We start from the raw sequence: 20,223 nt of genomic DNA on the forward strand, positions 1-20,223 counted from the left end.
AATGTGTTTCTTTAACACGAGGATTATTTTAGGCTGATTAATTTTAAGAAACAAAGAACTCAGGAAGTTTTTCTTTTACCTCCCCATTAACTGTCTAAACGAATTAAGATAGAAGGCCTGTTGCAGGAAGGAGCTATCACCATAGAGAACTATAGTATAAGATGAACTAGGTGCGGTAGACAGGGAGGAACCTAGCAAGGCCCATTTGATCAAAGTCCTCTCCAAGTCCCATTGTCTTTGCAAGGCATAGCAAACATTCGTCTAACAAATATTTGCTTTCCCATCTCCATGTGAATTGCCTTCCTCCCCTTTGAAGTCCAAAACTACTACCCCCAACATCCTCTTTTGTCTTTAGCTGAATATGATATTTAAAGGGAGGGGGAGGACTTTGGCCATTTTAGTGAGTTACTTAGTTATCCTGAGTCTCTCCCATGTATACCCCTTATTAAACCTTGTTTGATTTTCTCCTGTTAATCTGTCTCATGTCAACTTAGTTCTTAGAGCAGCCAGAAGAACCTAGAAGGGTAGAGGAAAGTTTCTTCCTCCCCTACATCAGAATGTTCAAGGAATAGGGAAAAGTCAGCAGGGCTCAGAAAGTGGAAGGGGGTGAGGTTAGAGAGTTGCCAGGGCCAGGTCATGCAGGGCCTCATCCAACATGGCAGAGAGTTTGCAGTGGGAAGCCATGGGAGGATTTTAAGTCCAGAGAAGAAAACCAATCTACCTTTAGGGAACCATGAGGGATTTCATTTTAGTAACTCATATAACTCAGAACTAATGTAGCCTTCTAGTTAGCCCTACGGTGGCCTTATGTCCTATATTTGGTTCATGGGCTTTTCTCTTATACCGTGATACAGGTTCACATCATGTACCCTGACAACTAGTTTGTCTCTATGTGACCTGATATTCCAAAAAGGTTATGGGGTGGGGGGGGAATAAGATGAAAGTTTAGAGAATTGCCTAGAAAATACATAACTGATACTAAATGTTAAGTGTATAAAGAAATTTAGGATAATTTCAAAGTTATACGAGTTTAATATCCATCCTATTCTTGAGTGCCAGGAAATATATATAGCAGAAAATGTTCAACCTCACTTTTGCAGAATTTATGAATCTTACTATTACCTTGCTTGAAAAACAGGGTCTAAAATTTATTGAGTCAGTGGAGACATTAACTTGCTATTTGTCTGGAGATCCTTAGGAGGCCAAAGAAAAGAAAGATAGGACTCTTAGATCCTCCAGGCGATACTTTGAATATCGGGTCCTTCCTTAATTTTTATAGCCCATTCAAGGCTGGAGTCATGCTGACTAAATTCCCATCATTCAGCTGGTGCCCCATACCTGTTGCCAAGATCCTGCCTTGCTGGACCACTTGACACTGGCTGGCAGCTGAATTGTCAAGTTCTACAAATAACATGCTCCCCTTCTTGACTAGACATCTTCCCCACTTATTTAGAAGAGTTCTAGAATACCAACCCCATACCTCTCCATCTATCCACCTGAGTGGGCATGTCAGAGGTTGGGACTTTAGAGTCGAGCACGTTTTTCTGGTGCCTAACGTTTCTGGTCTGGCTGTCAGCCTGTCTCCTGAGCTTAAAACTTCCTTCTCAAATACAACCCACACCCACAGCCACAGGCAGAAACCCAGTTGGGATTACCAATCCAAACTCAAGAAGCCCCTGATCCTTTTCCAAAGTTTATAACATTCTGCCCTGTAAATTTAGCATTATCTAAGTAAATCATTATTAGAACTTTCCACTATTGTGACACAGGAGACCATATTTTAATTATTTCATTGGATTAAATTTGAAGATCTGAACATTCAAAAGCTAGTATTTTATTCAATAAGTTTTGTAGTATTCAAAAGAGCAGTTATTCCTAAATTCAGGCTGTGTGAACAAATATCAGAGCAAGAATTCAATAGCAGTGGCTGCATCAATCGAAGACAGGGTTCTTTGAGGTCAGGGTTGAGGTATTTTGGCCGCAAGTGGCATGCACATGGGTCCACAGATCATAACCTTCCTGACCACGCTAGTCTCACTCTGGATAGAATATTAAAAGAGTGGGGGATGGGAACCGGCATCTAATCATGGCTCTAGAATCAGCTAATCAGCGTCCTCTCATCACCACTGTGTCTTTTTAGTAAAAAGGAACATTTTACTCATTTTCTGAAAGACGGTAAGGTGGAAAATTTCTCCAGAATCCAAATGTTTGTCAGAAAATAAAAGCATTTGTCTTTTGGTTACCCTCCCACATCCACTCTCCCCTCCCTCTTCATAGTTTTGTTGAAGCAGCAACAAGAAGTGTCCCCTTAACTCATACTGAGGTAACAAATGTAGCATTGCCACAGAGAGAGCAGAAGGAAAGCAGAAGGCTAACTGGACAAATGTTCAAAGTGTGACCACTTCATAATCACATTTTGTGAAATGGTTCCCAAGTGCCATCTGAGACCAGCGGAGTCAATCAGAATTTCGGAGGATGGGTTCACAATGGCAATATTTTTGGGAAATGGGCTTCAGAAAGTTAATCTTGCTGGCTCTAGTGATACTAAAGTCTGAGAAACATTAATAGTAGACACTTTAGCAAAGGCAGAAGGGAGCCCCAGAGGTGGAGCTGGTGATATTAGAAGGTAACTGACCTTGGCAGAGAGAAAGGATTCAGGAAGAATTTGACGTTTGTACTAAGAGGAAATAATAATAGCATATGTCACTTTCTTCAGTTATAAAGAGGAATCTTTCCTCACACGTGCTTCAGAGCCTGAAGGAGTAACGCATAAATTGCTAGAGACATCGCTCTGGATGTAAAGCAAGGCCCCTTAAGGTCAAAGTAGCTAGGGGAGGCATGGGCTCAGGGAAGACACGATGGGACACAATGAAAGAAGCAAGGAAAAGAGGGATAATCTGATAGAAAACAAGATGCATTTCCTTTGCGGCCATATAGCAAATGAGTAGATATATACTGGGTTTATGTGACACCAATACAAAAAGCCACACAGAAAGAATTCTGCAATAAGAACAGCAGCATAAGAAGGATGCTCTGCTCTAGGTGAGGCAGAAACCAGGTAGAATGACTTTGCTGATTAAAATACAGATTAAAATTAAGGATCTTCTCTTTGGTTTGAAAGCAGACACTATAGCAAAGAAGGGCGTGTTTCTACAATGATATAGCAATGATATTGCCTATAATACAGAGAAGGTGAATGTATATGGGGAGTTTAATTTTTCAGTGTGTATTAATAATTAATCTGCTCATTAGGTTTATTAGATAGAATTAGTCCCTAATTAGAGCAGAGCAACTGCAAGGAAAATTATTAAAATTACTGATGGAACTTTCCTTCTTGACTTTGAAAGATAATGTTTGGCAGCTCCACATATTTATATGTCTACAATGGGAAAAGAATGGAGAGCTTTTGGTCCTGAAGAACTGGAAAGTGTGACTACTTTGACACATTCAAGTAAAGATTAGATTGAGTATTGAAGTAGGGTTTAATACAGACACTGTGGAGGGAGACCATATTAAAAATAGATACGTTTCTCTAGTGGGGGATGTTGAAAAGGCGGGATGCTATCCCAGTGTGGCATCAGGAGTATATGGAACATTTCTGTACCTTCCTCTCAATTTTGCTGTGAACCTAAGACTGCTCTAAAAAAATAAAGCCTTTATAAAAAATAAGTATGTTTCTGTCTATTGACATAACAATTCCTTTATGCAGCACATGAGGCCACCATATTGCTGGTCACTACTGATGCCACATTTGATAAGAAGACCACAGCAGTATTTGAGTGTAGGAATACATTTATGTAAATTAACTTTTAAAACTCTATTTGACATGGCTTTGGTCTTGAAGTCTTACAGATTTAATAAATAAATGAAGCTATCTTTCAAAAAAGTCATACTTGAAATTTTATACTAGAATATTGAGGAAGAGTAAAGTTTATCAAACATAAAATTAAGTGATATTATAGATGATTGCATCTAATATTTTATCTTACTTTTTCTCACCCATCCCAAATCTCACCAAGTACTTTTAAAGCCTTATGAACTATGGCCTGGCTCTTCTCAGATTCTGAGACATCTTTGCTGATTTATGCCCTGGAATATTACAGATAAAAAAAATCAAAATAATTCTTTGAAAAATGCCTGGCTCCACTGATTTTGTGGAGAACCCTTGCTTGCCTGAATTTAATTTAAATGTACTTCTTTGTTATTGCTTCAAGAGGACGACAGTCATTTCTAACAAGCACAAATTATTCAGAGCATGACCCTAGACGCTGTATTTCAAATAGCAAAAGGAAGCAAGCTATCCTCTAACCTACTTCACAACGCAGGAAGAGAAGCTGTGTGAAAAGAGAGCTGAAAAAGGACAATCTGACCCGGAGAGATTCCCCCGCACCACGGCCCGCCTCCCTACTTTCGTGGGTCTCTGGATGGGCCAGTTGCACAAATACAAGAAGATCAGGCCAGCATCCTGGAAGGGGGAGGGGGCCTGGTATCACCCTCCTTGGATAGCTGTTTGCCAAGTTCTAGTTAACCCAGTTACAGTAAAGCCATTGTGGCCTCTTTAGTAGAGCAAGCCTCAAATCTACATGGCATTCACGATTTTTTGATGGCCATGGCCACAGCCAGTAACTGCAATTTAGTGGCTTACACATTATCATGAAAGGGGGCAGGCAAAGGCTCAAGAGCAGAGGATTTTACAGCAATTGGAAATAGGACACATTTTGTGCTGTCGCCAACTCCTTTGCATTTCTGAGGATGAAATGCCCCCTAGATCAAAGTGACAAAGTGGTTAGGATATTCACGGGACAGAAGACAAAAGGAGTTCATTCACTGCCAAACAACAGCCTTCTGTTAAGTATTTAGAAGTTTAATAACAGTACTTACATGAGAAGCAGAATGCAGGAGGGTAACTTGAAAGTGTGCACAGTTTAAGAGAAACTGCCTGTGCAGGCAATTGGTGATGAGGCTTATCCTCATTCACTCATTTATTCATCACACACGTATTGAGCACCTACTGCATGGGACACTGAGCTATGCATTACAGAAAGCATACATATGCATAACAAAAGCGGCTACCTTTAAGGAGTTTGCAGGCTTATATAATAATATCATACGGTATTATATATATGCACTAATCAAGGTGCCAGACCACCTTTGCAGCACTTGCAAAGGAGATGGACAAAAACTGGTCTTGCAATTTTAGCCCAACACCCTCCTTAAGAGGATAAAAGAATTGTGGTTAAAGAGGCAAGGAGAGAGACTATTTCTTTGGAGGGATTTGTTAGAATTTTGTGCATTTGCATTTCCTTCTCCACGTACCCCAACCTGCCAGTGGAGAAGCTGAGGGGTCCTCCCTCCTTACCTCAGGCCACATGAAAGGCATTTCAAGAGAGCCACTTGAGATGCTTGGCCTGTATCCCTTTAGAGTTCTGGAGGTACAGGGTCTGATGTAAGAACCCATACTGGAAACAATCTCCAGGCAAGATGCTGGCTGAAGCTGCCTGTAGTGTGTGATTTGAGGGCTATATTGAGAGCACACTGTGCTTTCAATGATGGCAGAGACAAGGATGCATAAGTGTTACCCAAGTACCACGTGTGGCCCACAGCACACAGGAAACAGCTGTCCTAGAGCTGTTTAAAAGGTCCTTTTACCCAAGAGGGCTGCCTAGAGAGACATGGGTTTAAAAGGAATGGAGGAGGATTAAGGGAGTGGAAAATAAAGATGCCTTCTGCCTGCATCTGATGGAGATCAGCACACTTCATTTAGTAGTCATAGTACAGTAAGGTAACAAGTCTAAATCTCATGAAGATACTTGAAGATAAATTGCTATGGAGAAAAATTTTTTAAAGTCACCTGAGACTTGTTATACACTACTAATGTGTCACTGAATAAAGGCTGGATCTAAAAAGGTTATATCAATAGACCCATATAGTAAAATAAAAAGTGAAATTTTAAGTTATTATCCAGATATTTAGCTTGCAAGACTCCAACTTTTTGGAAACTCATAGAGTTTGGAAGTTTGGGAAACTAATTTTTATCTGTGTCTAACATGCAAAGACATGACATGAGTAAAAAATGCAGACTCAGATTCAGTGCAAATGTGTTTGGTTATTTAGCACAAAAAAACTCTCAGAGTGCTGTCCTTTAAGAGTGAATCATATGCGGACTTAGAGAGGTTTTTCATCCTCTTTCCTAGAGGAGCTGAGATGAGGTAGAGTTAGGAGAGACAAAGCCAGCTTGTCTTGTCTTAGCTCTACTCCTCAGAGTGGGGAGGTGAGGACATTCCGAGAGCAGAGGACACACCCTGCCTCCAGACCCCAGCTTCCTCCTTCTTTGTCCCATTAGAAAATACCCACCTCACCGCTTTGCTTCTCAACTCCCTTGACTGCTTAACCAAACAGGCCATGGCCCTAACGGTCCTGCGAAGGCTGAGGCTGTGGTTTGCTGCAGTCCACAGACAGCTAAAGCTCAACGCAGAGGCCATGTCATCCACACTCCTCTCTTCTGAGGTCCAGAGAAGGTAAGTGGCCCACCCACCGCAGCATACCGGTTGGTGGCAGTGGCAGAAGGAGAATTCCAATCTTCTTCTCTAATAGGGCTCTTTCGACTACACTACCTTAAAGGGAAAGTGTGGCAGAAGGGGTGTGGAGTCACTTGTAGACACATATACACACAAAATAGGCAAACAGTGCCCTTCCTCATCCCACATAGTAGTTGGGGACTGAGGTTTCAAGTAATTTTGTTTGGTATTAGGCAGCAATCAAAAAAAAAAAAGGTAATTTTGAAACTTCAAAGAAATTTACAGAACCATTTCATATGCTATGAAGTTGTACTGTGTGTCATGAACCAAAAAAGCAATTAAATGAACTGGGAATGTCACGAAAGTTCCATTAATGCTTATGTCATCTTTGTAGAAAAATGACTAGATCAAGTAAATTTTGAAAAAACGTTTTTATAATCTCCAATCAATTGCAATTCTTAGAATCTAAACATATAACTCTTATATAGTTGTTGCCCAGTCCAGACAGAAGTTTCAGGCAAAGGGCCATGCGGTTGTCTGTAGAAGCTGCAGCAGAGTTAATTTTGTTCTCTGCAGGGTTCCCATTCGTGTGATGGTACATGTGTCCATGTCTTTCCAGGAACCATTCCTAGATAAGAGTCAAGACCAACCAAGTCCCCACTCTGCAATGTCCCAGACTCACACTAGTGCCAGTAGGCCTTCACAGCGGGTCGTTGCTCTGAAAGCAAAAGGCTGAACAGAACCAGATGCTAAGAGAATCTCCTACACTTGGGGGCGCATTCCTTTATTTGATCATGGAAATAAAACCAAGTAGGTCAAACAAAACACCTGGGTCTCCTCCTGGCGACTATTCTTTCAATGGCAAAAAAGCAATGTTTTCCACAACGTGAATAATAAAAAAATATGTACTAATGAGATTTATGCAATATTGGAAAGAAAGATTATGAATAGGTAATTACACTTTTGGGGGATTTACAGATTTCAACCAGCTAAGCCCCAGGGTGTGATTATCTCATTAGTCCTGTGCATTCAGAATAAAAACAGAATAGGTTGGGCGTGACCAGTGAACACCACTTTTTGCCAAAGACTTTTAAAGAACAAACTGTGGATTCGGAAGGGTATGTACCAAGCGTTACCTAAGCGGATTTCATTCTTATGAAAGAAGAGCAGCACCTGGCAGAGCAAGCTTTCCGTGTTGGGAGCCATTCACACATCTGCCATGTTGCCAGGCTCCCAAACAAACCACGTTGCCTCATCCCCATGCTGGGCCTCTTCTTCTCAGAGTACTTCATGTTCTTTCTATACTGAAACTACTGACTTACCCCTCCCTCAGGCCTCCTCTGTGGCTTGTTCCTCTAGCTGACCATGGAATTGGATTTGTTCTCATCCACTCCTACTATTGGGAGCCACATGAGCAATGTGGGCCCTAGCCCTTGGAAGATTAAACCTACTATCTCGGCTTCAATTTGATCCCACTCTAAGAAGAGTTCTCATGAAGAGAGAGAGCTAGGAAGGGCACAGTTCTGCTTGAGATAAACACTCATTGAGCAAAAAGAGTGAAAAAAAGAAGAAAAACTGGTCAGAAGAACTGCTGCATCATTAATGACTAACATCAAGTGAGCTTGTCCTATGGGCCAGGCCCTATTCTAAGAACTTTATTTGTATCAACTCATTCAATTCTTTTAACAATTTCGTGAGACAAATGCTCCTAAAATCTCCATTTATAGAGCAGGCAATAGAAGTACAGAGGAATAAAGTCAATTGTTCAAGATTAGAATATTGGAGCCAGACAGTCCTGCTCAATAATCATAATACAATTAACTGAACACTCAGTTGGTTCCATCAGTGTTAGTTAGGTGTCAGGCATTGTGCTGTATGAGATATCTCATTGAATCCCTACGACAACCTCATGAAATAAGTACTAACATGGAGTCCATTTATACATTGTCCTTATTTTACATCCGAAGTTCAGAAATGTTAAACAATGGAGCCAGGATCCAGATCCTGGGTGCGGACATGGCACCACTTGGCACGCCATGCTGTGGTAGGCGTCCCACATATAAAGTAGGGGAAGATGGGCATGATGTTAGCTCAGGGCCAGTCTTCCTCAGCAAAAAGAGGAAGATTGGTCGTAGATGTTAGCTCAGGGCTAATCTTCCTCAAAAAAAAATAAAAGAATAAAGAAAGATTTGTTTTTTCTCCTCACCATTGCCTCTAAAAAGTTATATCCAGTTAGTCCCTAGAAAGAGCAGGTAAGATGTCTTATAAGAAGACGTGAAGGGCCCTATTATTGGAGGTGGTCAAAGAGGAGCCAGATATTTACTTGAATGGGGCAGCCTTCTAAAGTCATTTCCGTATTTCCATACATCTAAGGATATATGCTTATATTCATTTTTTTTTTGTGTCTTCCTATCAGGTTTCAATTTACTCACCTTGAGGTAGCCAACTACCTTTTCTTTTTCATTTTTATTTTCTCACACTGAGTCCTGTCTTCAATAATTCTTGCTGCTGCAGCTGAGAAGTTTGGAATTATGGGAGGCCTGGAAAAATGCCTGAATTGTCTTCTTACACAACAAACATTTCCTTGCTCAGTGTTTTCTGCCCAGAGCGAGGATCACATTGTTCAGACTTGTAATGGACGGGGTGCTCCTAAGACAGCAGCACCACCACACCCAGGCTTTACCTCAGGGATGTTTTCTTTCTCTTCAGATCTGGACCGATAGGGTGATGTTAGATTCTGGTATACTTGGAACTTTGGGATCAGTCCCAGATTAAGAAGAAAAGTGTTCCACATTGATGAAAAGTCATTAGGTTCCTCCAAGAAGGAAGACACCTTAACAAGTATAATAATATTACTTAATATTTATTAACTACTTACTATGTGCCACTCGCTAAGCACTTTACATTTATTATCTCATTTAATCCTCATACACAAAAGAAAATAGAAATATGTACTAAGATCCATCACCAGCTTACAGGTAAGGAAACTGAGGCTCTGGAAAATTAAATAACTAGCCCGGGTCACACAGTTGTGAGAAGCGGCAATAGTATTTTAAAACAAGCACTGAACTCCAGGAAGCCTGCCTTCTTGACCGCTATCCAACATGGCCTCCCACCATCCCGATAAAATGGATAACACAGCATCATAAAGTTGTGCCAACACAAGAAGAACATGTATGGATGCTGCTTACTAAAGCTTTTATGAGGGCCTTCTGTGTGGAGGTAAGTTCTTGCCCGAGCTGAATTCCTGCCACATTGACTGCTAGTTCAAAATGGCCTTGACTCAACTAGACACTTACTGGGTATGTTCTTACTGTCCTTCCAAATGCCATAAAACCCATCTACTGTGGATTAAATTCACAGCATACGGTTTGAAACCCATCTTCCATAGGAACTTCCTCTCTCTTTATATTCTTATTTATTTATGTCTAGTCATCCTCAGAATTATAGTTTGAAGAACTGGAGGTAGGCTCTTACATATACCACAAGGGCCTTACTTTAGAACGCACTAATTTTTTTGTTATTGTTGGTGGTGGGGGAGGGGGATGTTCAATTTTACTTTATGCCATTGAGGCTTATCTTTTGAAGGTATTTAGCTCCAGAAACATGGCAAAATAATTTTTCTTTTAAATTTAGGCCGCTTGCTTTTGATAAAATAGTTTTAGGGTATATTTTGTGGCACCGACAACCTAAAACCATGGAAGTAAAGGAAAATTTAAAATATTGTATATAAAAGGACAAGAACCAATTAGATGGAAGTTTAAACTAAATATATAAAACATCGAGACTATGGGGACAGATCCAGCTAACAAAGATATAGGGAATCCAGACTCTAGATTGGCTTGAAACAGCAATATTATGGAAGTTTTAGGATAAAACTTCTTAGAAATGAGTTATCACACTACCCTCAATTCCAGGTAAGAAAAAATAAGGCCGATTGTGTTGGCATGATTTGTTCGGGATCTCATAGGTACTCAGGACTAGAAGCAGGGCCACATTTTGTAATCCCTTCTCAGGCTTGTTACTTATTCTCACCACCCGCGTTTTTTGTTTCCTATATCATCACTTCCTTCACCAAATGATATTTGCCATTAAAGAGCACTTTGGCCCATATGGCAAGATTCACATTCAAGTTTCATCCCTGCCACTAACTCATTGTGGGACAATCCCTTTGTCCTGGTGCTGGCCCCTTGCTGTAACTTTGCTCTGTAACCTTGCTCAGTTCGGTGTCCCCCTCTCTCTCTCTCTCTCATTGATCCCAAAACAAGGGCAATGACTGCACTGCTGGCGGATGTATCCTAGGGCACAGGCCACATCAACAGGGACAACTGACTCCCTCTGAATTTTACAATTTGGGAAACCCTTGTATCTCAGCCAGTTACTTTTTTAAACACCTGGAAGCTACAAGCAAGTGATGTAACATGTTCTCTTGATAACAAGCCAGAGACAAGATTAAATATTGGTCTTTCTCATGGACACTCAACCAGAAGTCAAACATTACTTTCCCCCTTTACTATGGTGAAGTAAAATATTTGTCTCAGATGATTTCAGAATATTTCATCACCCCAGTTTTTTCTTTTCATAGGAACTCTTCTTTCAGAATAGATCAATGGTGTTCATCAACTAACGTCAGGGTTCTGAGTAGCCAATACCAAATACCCTAGAAGTTTCTCTTGCCTTCTTCACACACTAGAGAAGAAGAGAGAACTGCTTCTCAAGTGCCAGTGAGAAGGAAAGGAGTTGTTGTACCTTCTGCTGACATCAGAAGTCTTGCTGTCTCAGGCGGTGTCCCTAACTGCCACTGGAGATGGTACTGAGAGGGGTGCCAGCTGGCAACCCACCTGCTGGCTGGCTCTCTGAAACTGGTCCAACTAGTTAAATCAAAGTTAATTGCCAAGCCAAGATTATCCTGACCCTGCATTGGAAAAAGGTTGAAACCCCACCACTGAAAGGAGGTGGCAGGGAACATGGGGAGGTGCTGGGTACAAAAATGCTTGCAGAGCAGATGCATCTTTTGTTCAATAGCTATATCTTACGAGATCATGCTATGGTTGAATTGTGTTCTCCCAAAACTCCTGTGTTGAAATCCTACTCCCCACTGTCTCAGAAAGTGAGCTTATTTGGAAATAGGGTTGTTGCAGATGTAATTTGTTCAGATGAGGTCATATTGGAGTAGAGTGTCCTTATAGGAAGATGCAGATACACAGGGAGAACACCATGTGAACATGAAGGCGGAGACCAAGGTGATGCTTCTACAAGCCAAGATTGCCAAGAACCACCGGCAGCTAAGAGAGAGGCACGGAAGAGATTTCTCCCTCACAGCCCTCTGAAGGAACCAGCCCTGCGGACACCTTGATCTCAGACTTCCAGGCTTCAGAACTGTGAGACAATAAATCTATGTTGTTTAGGTCATCCAGTTGGTGGTACTTTGTTATAGCAACCCCAGCAAAACTAATACAAACTATATTTCCAAAGTTTTGAGAAACTTATAAAGCTCTAACAATCTATATATTCCAGTAACAAGTTGCTAGAATAAAAGAAGATTTGTTGAGGGTATTATATTAAGTGAAATAAGTCAGACAGAGAAAGACAAATACCGTACAATTTCACTCATATGTGGAAGATAAACAAACACATAGATAAGGAGAACAGATTAGTGGTTACCAGAGGAGAAGGGGGTGGGTCGAGAGCAAAAGGGATAAAGGGGCGCATGTGCATGGTGATGGACAAAAACTAGGCTACTGGTGGTAAACACAATGCAGTCTACGCAGAAACTGAAATATAATAATGTACACCTGAAATTTACACAATATTGTAAGCCAATATGACTTCAATAAAAAAAAATTCATCATAGTAATATTTCTACTTAGAGAGTGATACGTTGTTTGTCTATTTCCACCCAATAAATACCATCACTTGAATGTCTCAAAATAAACTGAAGCAACAAATGAAAAAAGAAACGTTAATAAAACTTAGGTCTTTCTGCACTATCCTTTTCAAAGCAGAGTATGATTACCAAAGTGTAATGAACATCAGCTAAGGACTTCCCATGACTCAACTGGTACCCTGGAGATGTATATTCGTTCCTTCCCCACACATATTATTGTATAGCTGCTGTGTACCAGACACTCTGATAGGCATTAGAGATCAAATAGTGAGCAAAACAAGTAGCCATTGTCTGCCCAGTGGCTTGTGTTCAGTGAGGAAGACAGATATTGATCAAACAATCACTCAGATATACACAACTACTAACTGTGACAAGTGCAGCTGCTTTCCCTACAGAACCATGGGCAGGCAGAGCTGGGCTTACTTTATGTTCTACGGGAAGGCTGTAATACTATGAGTATTCTCCCATCAAAAGAAAACACTGAATAATACATTCAGGGAACAAAACCACCTGCCAAAAATAATCATCTTAATAAAACATAGGCCCAAATAGAGGGAGAGGATAGGTGCCGAAATTGGTAAAGAAGAGAAGCAAAGAGACAAATAGGACATGGAGAGTTAAAAAAAAAAATAGGAAACTCAGGACAAGATGCTGACATCGAGTCTCCCCACCAAGTTAAGGATTCAAGAAGAGAATGAAGATATATGCCCAGTGCTGTGAGCGTGGCAGTGGTGAACGTCATGTGGTTGGGCACAAGATTTCGTGTGGTTGAAAGGATCCTACCCAAAATAAAAGCCTACCTTTGTTTGCAGCGCTGTCCTTTTAAACTGGAACATCACCGTTCAGCATGCTCTTCACTCAGTGCAATGGTGAGCACATAAGCCTACTGCCAAAGGATGTTTCTGGTCACCAAAGAAGCTGCCGAATGCCACTGAAGGTGGGGAAGAAAACCCAATGAATTAGTCTTGCACATTGCAAACGTGGCTGCCTCTCTCAATTACTTGTCAAGTCCCATTATAATTGTAGCTCTGATCATATGCAAGGTTTTCCTACAGGTGGAGATAGAGCCAAGATCCTCAAAGTGCCACCATGTACCCCCCAGGCCACTATGGAAAGGTCTGCAGCTGTTGTGTCACTTGCCCTTGGTGGAATTTAACATGATAAACTGCTTCCTTGGCATTTACATTACTGTTCACACAGGCTATACTTACACCTCTTGCCTATTGGTGACGGCCAACTTGGATGATCTACTTTAAAATCTCCCAAACAACCTAAACATAACTGATTTGAAAATACCTTGAATTCAGCAAATGCATCACTGTATGAAAACATGAGCCCTTCGGTTTTCCAAAACAAATATTCAGGGAACACCTCTATTGATAACTAGAGGCTGGGTAGATGAGCAAATGATACCATTGGAGTGAAGAACTCCATCACAGAACAGAAGTGAGCTTGCATCCCAGCACAGAATTCTACTATGACCCTTGATTCGTCCTTGTCTGTTTGAGCTTGCATAAATTAGAAGCTTGGCTGTCACAGTTGGAAATGTCAAACCATCCCTAGGTAATTAGTTGCATCACTAAATGCCCAGGTGAATAATATAAGAGGAAAACTATCTTGGATGCTAGTATGTTAGATTGTAAGGCTTAAGGATGTTTAGCACGTTTAGCACCATATTTTAAAATGAGTAGAAAAAAGTGGTCTCAAAAAAGGAAAAGAGAACAGAAATATATTATCTGCAAACAAAAGAGAAGCAGAATGTTCTGGGAAGTGGGGTCAGTGGCTGGTTAGAGCAATGGTTCTCAAAGCGTGGTCCTGGATCAGCAACATCAGCCACAGCTGGGAACTATTCAGAAACACAAATTCTCAAGTCCCACCTCAGACATACCAAATCAGAAACTCTGTGGAAGAAGCTTGGCAATCCATAGTTTAACAAGCCTTCCAGGTATTCTGATGCATCCTCACTTTGAGAACCACTGAGTAAGGGCATGAAGACCAAAGTACAAGGAAGAGAAAAGAAAGACAGAGCAAACCATCTTCTCCTAAGCAGGATTAGTAGGGCAGAACTTCAACGTCTCCAGGGAAAGAGATCCCAATCCTGGAGTCTGTAAATTATTAGAAGCTCTAACAATCTAAACAATGATGATAAAGAGATGAAAAAATATCATTGAAATAGACCGATTGCTAAATGGTTCCTCAACTGAATGGGGGACAGACATGATCTTTGTCTTTGTGACATTTGCAGAATTTCTACAAATTCACTACAAACAGTGTTTTCATCCCCAAATTCTTAAGTGACTGAAATCAGCCTTAAGCCCAGGCAGCTGAAGTTTTTGTGGTCTGGCAAGTATTTGGTATGACTCCCTTCACCTGAATTTGACCATTTTCCTTCTGAATCGTTCACTGAGTGAGAAGAATTTGAAAAGGAATTAATAAAACGCATTTTTTTGAAGTTGGGAAAAATACAATCTCCCTTGATCACAGAAGGGCCAGGCTGGTACAAGCAAATGACATACAGATAAGAAACACAGAATACTTCTACATTGCGTAGCTTCCAGATTATTGTATAGACCTGGGGAAATCCCAAGCAGAGGTCACTGGTCAAAGGGAACGTCAAAGGGATTGAAAATCTAGGAAAGGAGAAACATGCTACAACGAAATTGTAGAGTTAATGTAGTTTGTCCAACCTAAAGCTAAATGCAAGAGATATTTTTCACCCTCCTCACCTCATGAAATGTTACAAGCCATTCCTAACTCTAGGATATTAACAATAGTTTTATGTGAATGGAAGTTTATTTTTCTTTTAAACTCTTTCACTTAGCATACACCAAAAAGACACATGTATGCTTATAAAAGTGACATCCCTTTGCTAGTTCAGTTCCTCCAGGGTAGGAAAGATGTTTTGGCAAAAAGTCCTAACTAGCACTCAAAGTTGGGTATACCAGCCATGCTTGAAAAACATTTTGTTTATTCAATGTTCCCCTATAATGGAAGATGGTCTGATTTTAAAGAGATTGGGAATACTCTAATGAAATTTCTCTTTTGATATAGCCTAACTTTTTTCAAATATTATTGTGAACCTCATATCTTTGCCACAAATAGACATTTCAAAAATCCTTTGAAAAGGGCATCCAAAGGTGTAAGCTTCAGAGTCATCAAGACAATTTAATTCCAGCTTATAGAAATTATTTCAGAGAAAAACTAACATTTGCTCAGCCAGTCCTGACTCTATGAGTCTGGATCCTAAATTCAATTTTCTCTCCTAAATCCACAGGGTTTTTTGGTGCAGCAAGGGCAGCAGTGTATCGTCATATCTCTGCCAAAACTTTTGAGGGCACTAGGAAGAAAATTACAAATTCAATATTTTCCACCTGTAGCTGTAACTCTCCGTTAGTACATACTGGTCTCAGGCTGATAATACTTATATAATGCTTTAGACATGGTTGAATTTTGTAACTTTCCCAACCATCTTTTCCTCACCCCAAAAAGTACATCGTTTGTCTTTCGTTTTAAGACAATGCGATTTTAGTCTTAGATACATATCGATTCTACGGATCGTCACTCCAAGCTCTAGCCTAGCTCATTGGTCAGTAGTCTTCAAAGCTAAGATGGAAAGGGAACTAGTTTACATACTACAGACCTCATGACTCCTACTGATGGGAAGAGCCCCTCTAAGAAGCACCAGCCTGTTGCTCAAAGGAATTAAAGTTTGGCTGAGGCTAACTTTCCTTTGGGACTTAAAAAGCTGACTAATTACTTGAGCTGAAGCATAGCCAGCTTTACTGTGATCTATTTCTTAGACTCCTTAGGCAAGAAGCTTTGCATGAGGCTAAGGAAACCAAACACCTGAGAACTCGTGTATCCAATGAATCAAGACTATGTCACACACACACAGTCTAGGAACTCAAATTCCTATAGTGGGGTGTTTCTCAACCTCAGAGGCACGGTGCTTTTTTGTTCTCCCTTCTTTCCATGATCAACTAAATGGGTTTGACAGTAATTGGAGCCATGTGGATTGTTGTGCTTCAGGTTTTGTCAATTGTTTAAAACTTACTTTCCATTCTTCACCTCCCTCTCAATTTGCACTTACACCATGTACGAGGTATATGTCAAACCTTATTATAATGGAAACCTTTGAAAGACAGACATTTCCAAACCTCTCAACTATGCTTACATCTTTGTTTCAGGTAATACACAATTCAATAATTTTTCTTTATAACAAAATTATCTGGACAGTCTTGGGAGTTAGTCCGAAAGAAATTGATAACTGTAAGTAAACACAAATAATTTGAGAAGAAACCAAGTTTTGTCATTGACACAGCACTCATTTTCTTAATGTCCTATTTACTGATTTACTTGAAGATTCAATATGCAGGAATGTTTTCACATACACCTCATTTTGCCCTCCATACAATCTCCTGATTCCGTCTCAGATTTCTATGTTATTCAGTCTCAGTGGTGTAAAACGAGGCAATAGGCCTACGTAGTCACTAAATCCCTCTCTAAGCCCTGAAAGTCTCTGTCCTCTAAGAGGCTCAAAGATTCACATTATTCAGGAAATTTCATGGACTTTCCCTATCAAGTCCATTTAATTCAATTTAAGTCAATTCACTCATTTCACAAATGTGTATTAAATATCTACTATGTTCTAGGCATTCTGGTAGACACTGCTGTTAAGTTCATAAACTAGAATTTTATATATTTCATATTTGACATATATTTATTTTTAAGCGGGCTGTATACACTCTTAGTAGCACATCATCCATTTTGCTTACGTGTGTCAGTGTAGATATGCCCATCTTGGTCTAGCACTCGTGAAACTATAGACATCTTCAAGTACAGGAGAATATTTTTATCAATTTTGGCCCCATTAGACCGAGAGGTTAAGAAACAATCTACACATTTAGTATAAAAACAAAACAATAACAGGAGCCGGCCCTGTGGAATAGCAGCTAAGTTTGGCGTGCTCCACTTTGGCGGCCCAGGGTTTGTGGGTTCGGATCCTGGGCGTGGACCTCCACCACTTGTCAGCCATGTTGAGATGGTGACCCACATATAAAGTGGAGGAAGACTGGCAAAGATGTTAGCTCAGGGACAATCTTCCTCAAGTAAAAAAAAGAAAAAAGAGGAAGATTAGCAACAGATGTCAGCTAAGGGCTAATCTCACTCAGGAAAAAAAAGGAAACAAAACAAAAACAATAATAAATAGTCTATTAAAACAAATTAAGGAAATACTACAGATATTTTTCTTAAATTTTCCAGATAAGGTAGAAATCAATAATCCAAATCCCGATTGTGAAGACAGTTGGAATGAAATTCAAATGAGATTTGAGGAATACATTTGCCGGCAAGTTATTTCTCGCTAATACTTAACCATTAGCAATAATTACTTAAATCTGTACAGAAATCCAATATAAGGTTAGATCAATCAGAGAGAGAGATTCAGATTTCATTCTGATAACATTTTATTAAATTCTAGTAGGCCTCAACGTCTATTAGTTAGCTTTAGAATTCTAATCCAAGTGCTGTGAAACCCTATCAAGTGAGCCTATGAGTTAACTTATCAGCATTCCTAAAGATGACAGAATATTGTCTTTTCCTTGTTATCCATCCTACATCTTAGTAAACACAGAGCTGTTCTCAGGGATAGGATTTGTTTTTTTTTTAAGATTTTATTTTTTTCCTTTTTCTCCCCAAAGCCCCCTAGTACATAGTTGTATTATATTCTTCATTGTGGGTCCTTCTAGTTGTGGCATGTGGGATGCTGCCTCAGCGTGGTTTGATGAGCAGTGCCATGTCCACACCCAGGATTCGAACCAACGAAACACTGGGCCACCTGCAGCAGAGCGCATGAACTTAACCACTCGGCCACGGGGCCAGCCCCAGGGATAGGATTTTTTAGCTACACCAGATTTAAGAAACACTAGAGAAATCACTATGTCTCTGAATATCTCTCCACTGATAGAAAATCATCTGAATTTCTCCATTAAAGGGGCCTTCTTTTGGGTTCAGACACTGTGTTCATCAAGAGTGGCCTGATTACAATAAGACACCCATTCATTGAGTGCCTCATCTGTTCTAGATTTTGACTCTAAGTGCTTTACATACTTATTCCCCAAAACATCCCTATAAAATAAGTATTGTCTCTTTCTTCCCAGACGAAAGAAGACAAGTTATAGTGGTCCCCTAGCTAATAAATGTTCGTGAAGTTAGCATTTAGCCCCTATCCTCTCCCACTATGTCACCTTGGGGCACTGTAGTAAGCCATCATCATTTTTTGTGGTCCACCATGAAGAATTTCACTAGATTACTCTTCAAGATGGCTGAAAATGGTGAGAAAAAAATATTTTTAATAGCAGGGGGAAAAAAATGATACATCCGGGGAATGGGGCATTTCTCAGGGTAAAAATAACAGAGTGAGTCTCTTTAGTGAAGAGTGGTAGAAAAAGATTCAGATAAGGCTGCACAATTTGGAGGAAATTAATACGTTAATAATTATTATAACTAGCATTCACTGAGGACTTACTGTGCACATTCACTGCCCTAAGTGCTGCACATATCTTACCTGATTTAAATCCCCGAGATCACAGAAATGTCTCAAATTTGGAGAAATCTCAGGGAGACGTGGTAACAGAGAAAATAAGAACATGCCAAATGAACTTTGCCTACTTCAAGGACATTCCTTTGCACGGACAGCTCCCTTCAAAAGCTACCTTGTGACTATCTGGACACATTATACTTTTCTAATCTAGGACCTTCAACCTTTAAAAAACTGCTTATATAACGAGCAGGGGCAGATCCAGTTTTGTTTGGTCCAAAGGTTGTATAATTTGAGGGTTCCTCAAATTATGAACACAGAATTGGTGGTGAAAGAGCACAGTGGTTATAAATGCTTGTTGTTAGATTATCTTATATTTTCAAATTTTACAAAAACATGATCACATGAATGCACTGCAAAAGCTCTTGCCAGAGAATTGGAGGGGGCTCGTCCAAGCTAGGGGTCTTAAAGCTTGAGTGTCACTTGATTCATGATATACCTGCCTCTGTCAATGAGTGAATACATTTAGCAGGATGATGAAAAAGAAGTCATCAATGAAATTGCAAATTGAGGCTATCTTTCAGATTAACCACCAACGGCCCAATTATTTAACTAAAGGAACTTTATAACGGTAGATCTCAAGAACTGAGATAAATGTTGCAACTGATCATCCAACTGGAGACTGAGGCACATGTAATCAGGTTCAAAAGTGAGGCTAAAGGTACTTGCCTGGCAGAATGAGAGTGGCATATTGTTACACTCCTTAAACCCCTTCTGGGAAGCAGCCACAACCTCTCCCTCCTGAATGTGTCAAAACATATCAGAACATTAGACAAACAACTCAGACATTTACCACATTTCCATTCTTGTATATTGACCCAAGGAATAGGGAGGGGCAAGGCTCGGTGAGGCAGCGAGCGTCCTGTTACACATAATCCGCCCAACAGTACAGAATTCATTTCTTGAATTGCTATCACACCCTGGGCCACTTTTGTTTCTCAGTAGTAGATAGACTCATTTTTCCTTCCACCTTGTAAAATCCACTTAGAAGGGATTTAACACAGTTGGAGAGCATTAAAATTCCTTAGTGGGGCCACCCATGAATAATGTTACCCTAGAAGAGAGAAAGAAAAATGAAGTATAGAGACAGGAATCAAAGGGATCAGGTGAACAGGATCCTGATGGCTTTCATAAAGAATGATCTAATAACATAAATTGGCACGGTTTTCCTTTCAAAAGCAATCTTGAAATGAAAGAAAAATATCTTATGCAGGGTGAAA

At 40.1% G+C, this 20,223-nt stretch overlaps 1 protein-coding gene across 1 annotated transcript in view; it reads right to left on the bottom strand.

The window, feature by feature from the left end:
- The window catches only part of DIO2 (iodothyronine deiodinase 2), a 154,538-nt gene extending 141,314 nt beyond the window's left edge, over positions 1–13,224 (bottom strand). The window contains exon 1 of the mRNA XM_070514146.1: positions 13,206–13,224. The gene's annotated coding sequence lies outside the window, so the exon portion shown is untranslated. The remainder of the gene's footprint in view (positions 1–13,205) is intronic.
- Positions 13,225–20,223: the final 6,999 nt, after the last annotated feature.

Source organism: Equus asinus, chromosome 7 (genome assembly GCF_041296235.1).
Source record: "Equus asinus isolate D_3611 breed Donkey chromosome 7, EquAss-T2T_v2, whole genome shotgun sequence".
In the NCBI taxonomy this organism is placed as follows: Eukaryota; Metazoa; Chordata; class Mammalia; order Perissodactyla; family Equidae; genus Equus; species Equus asinus.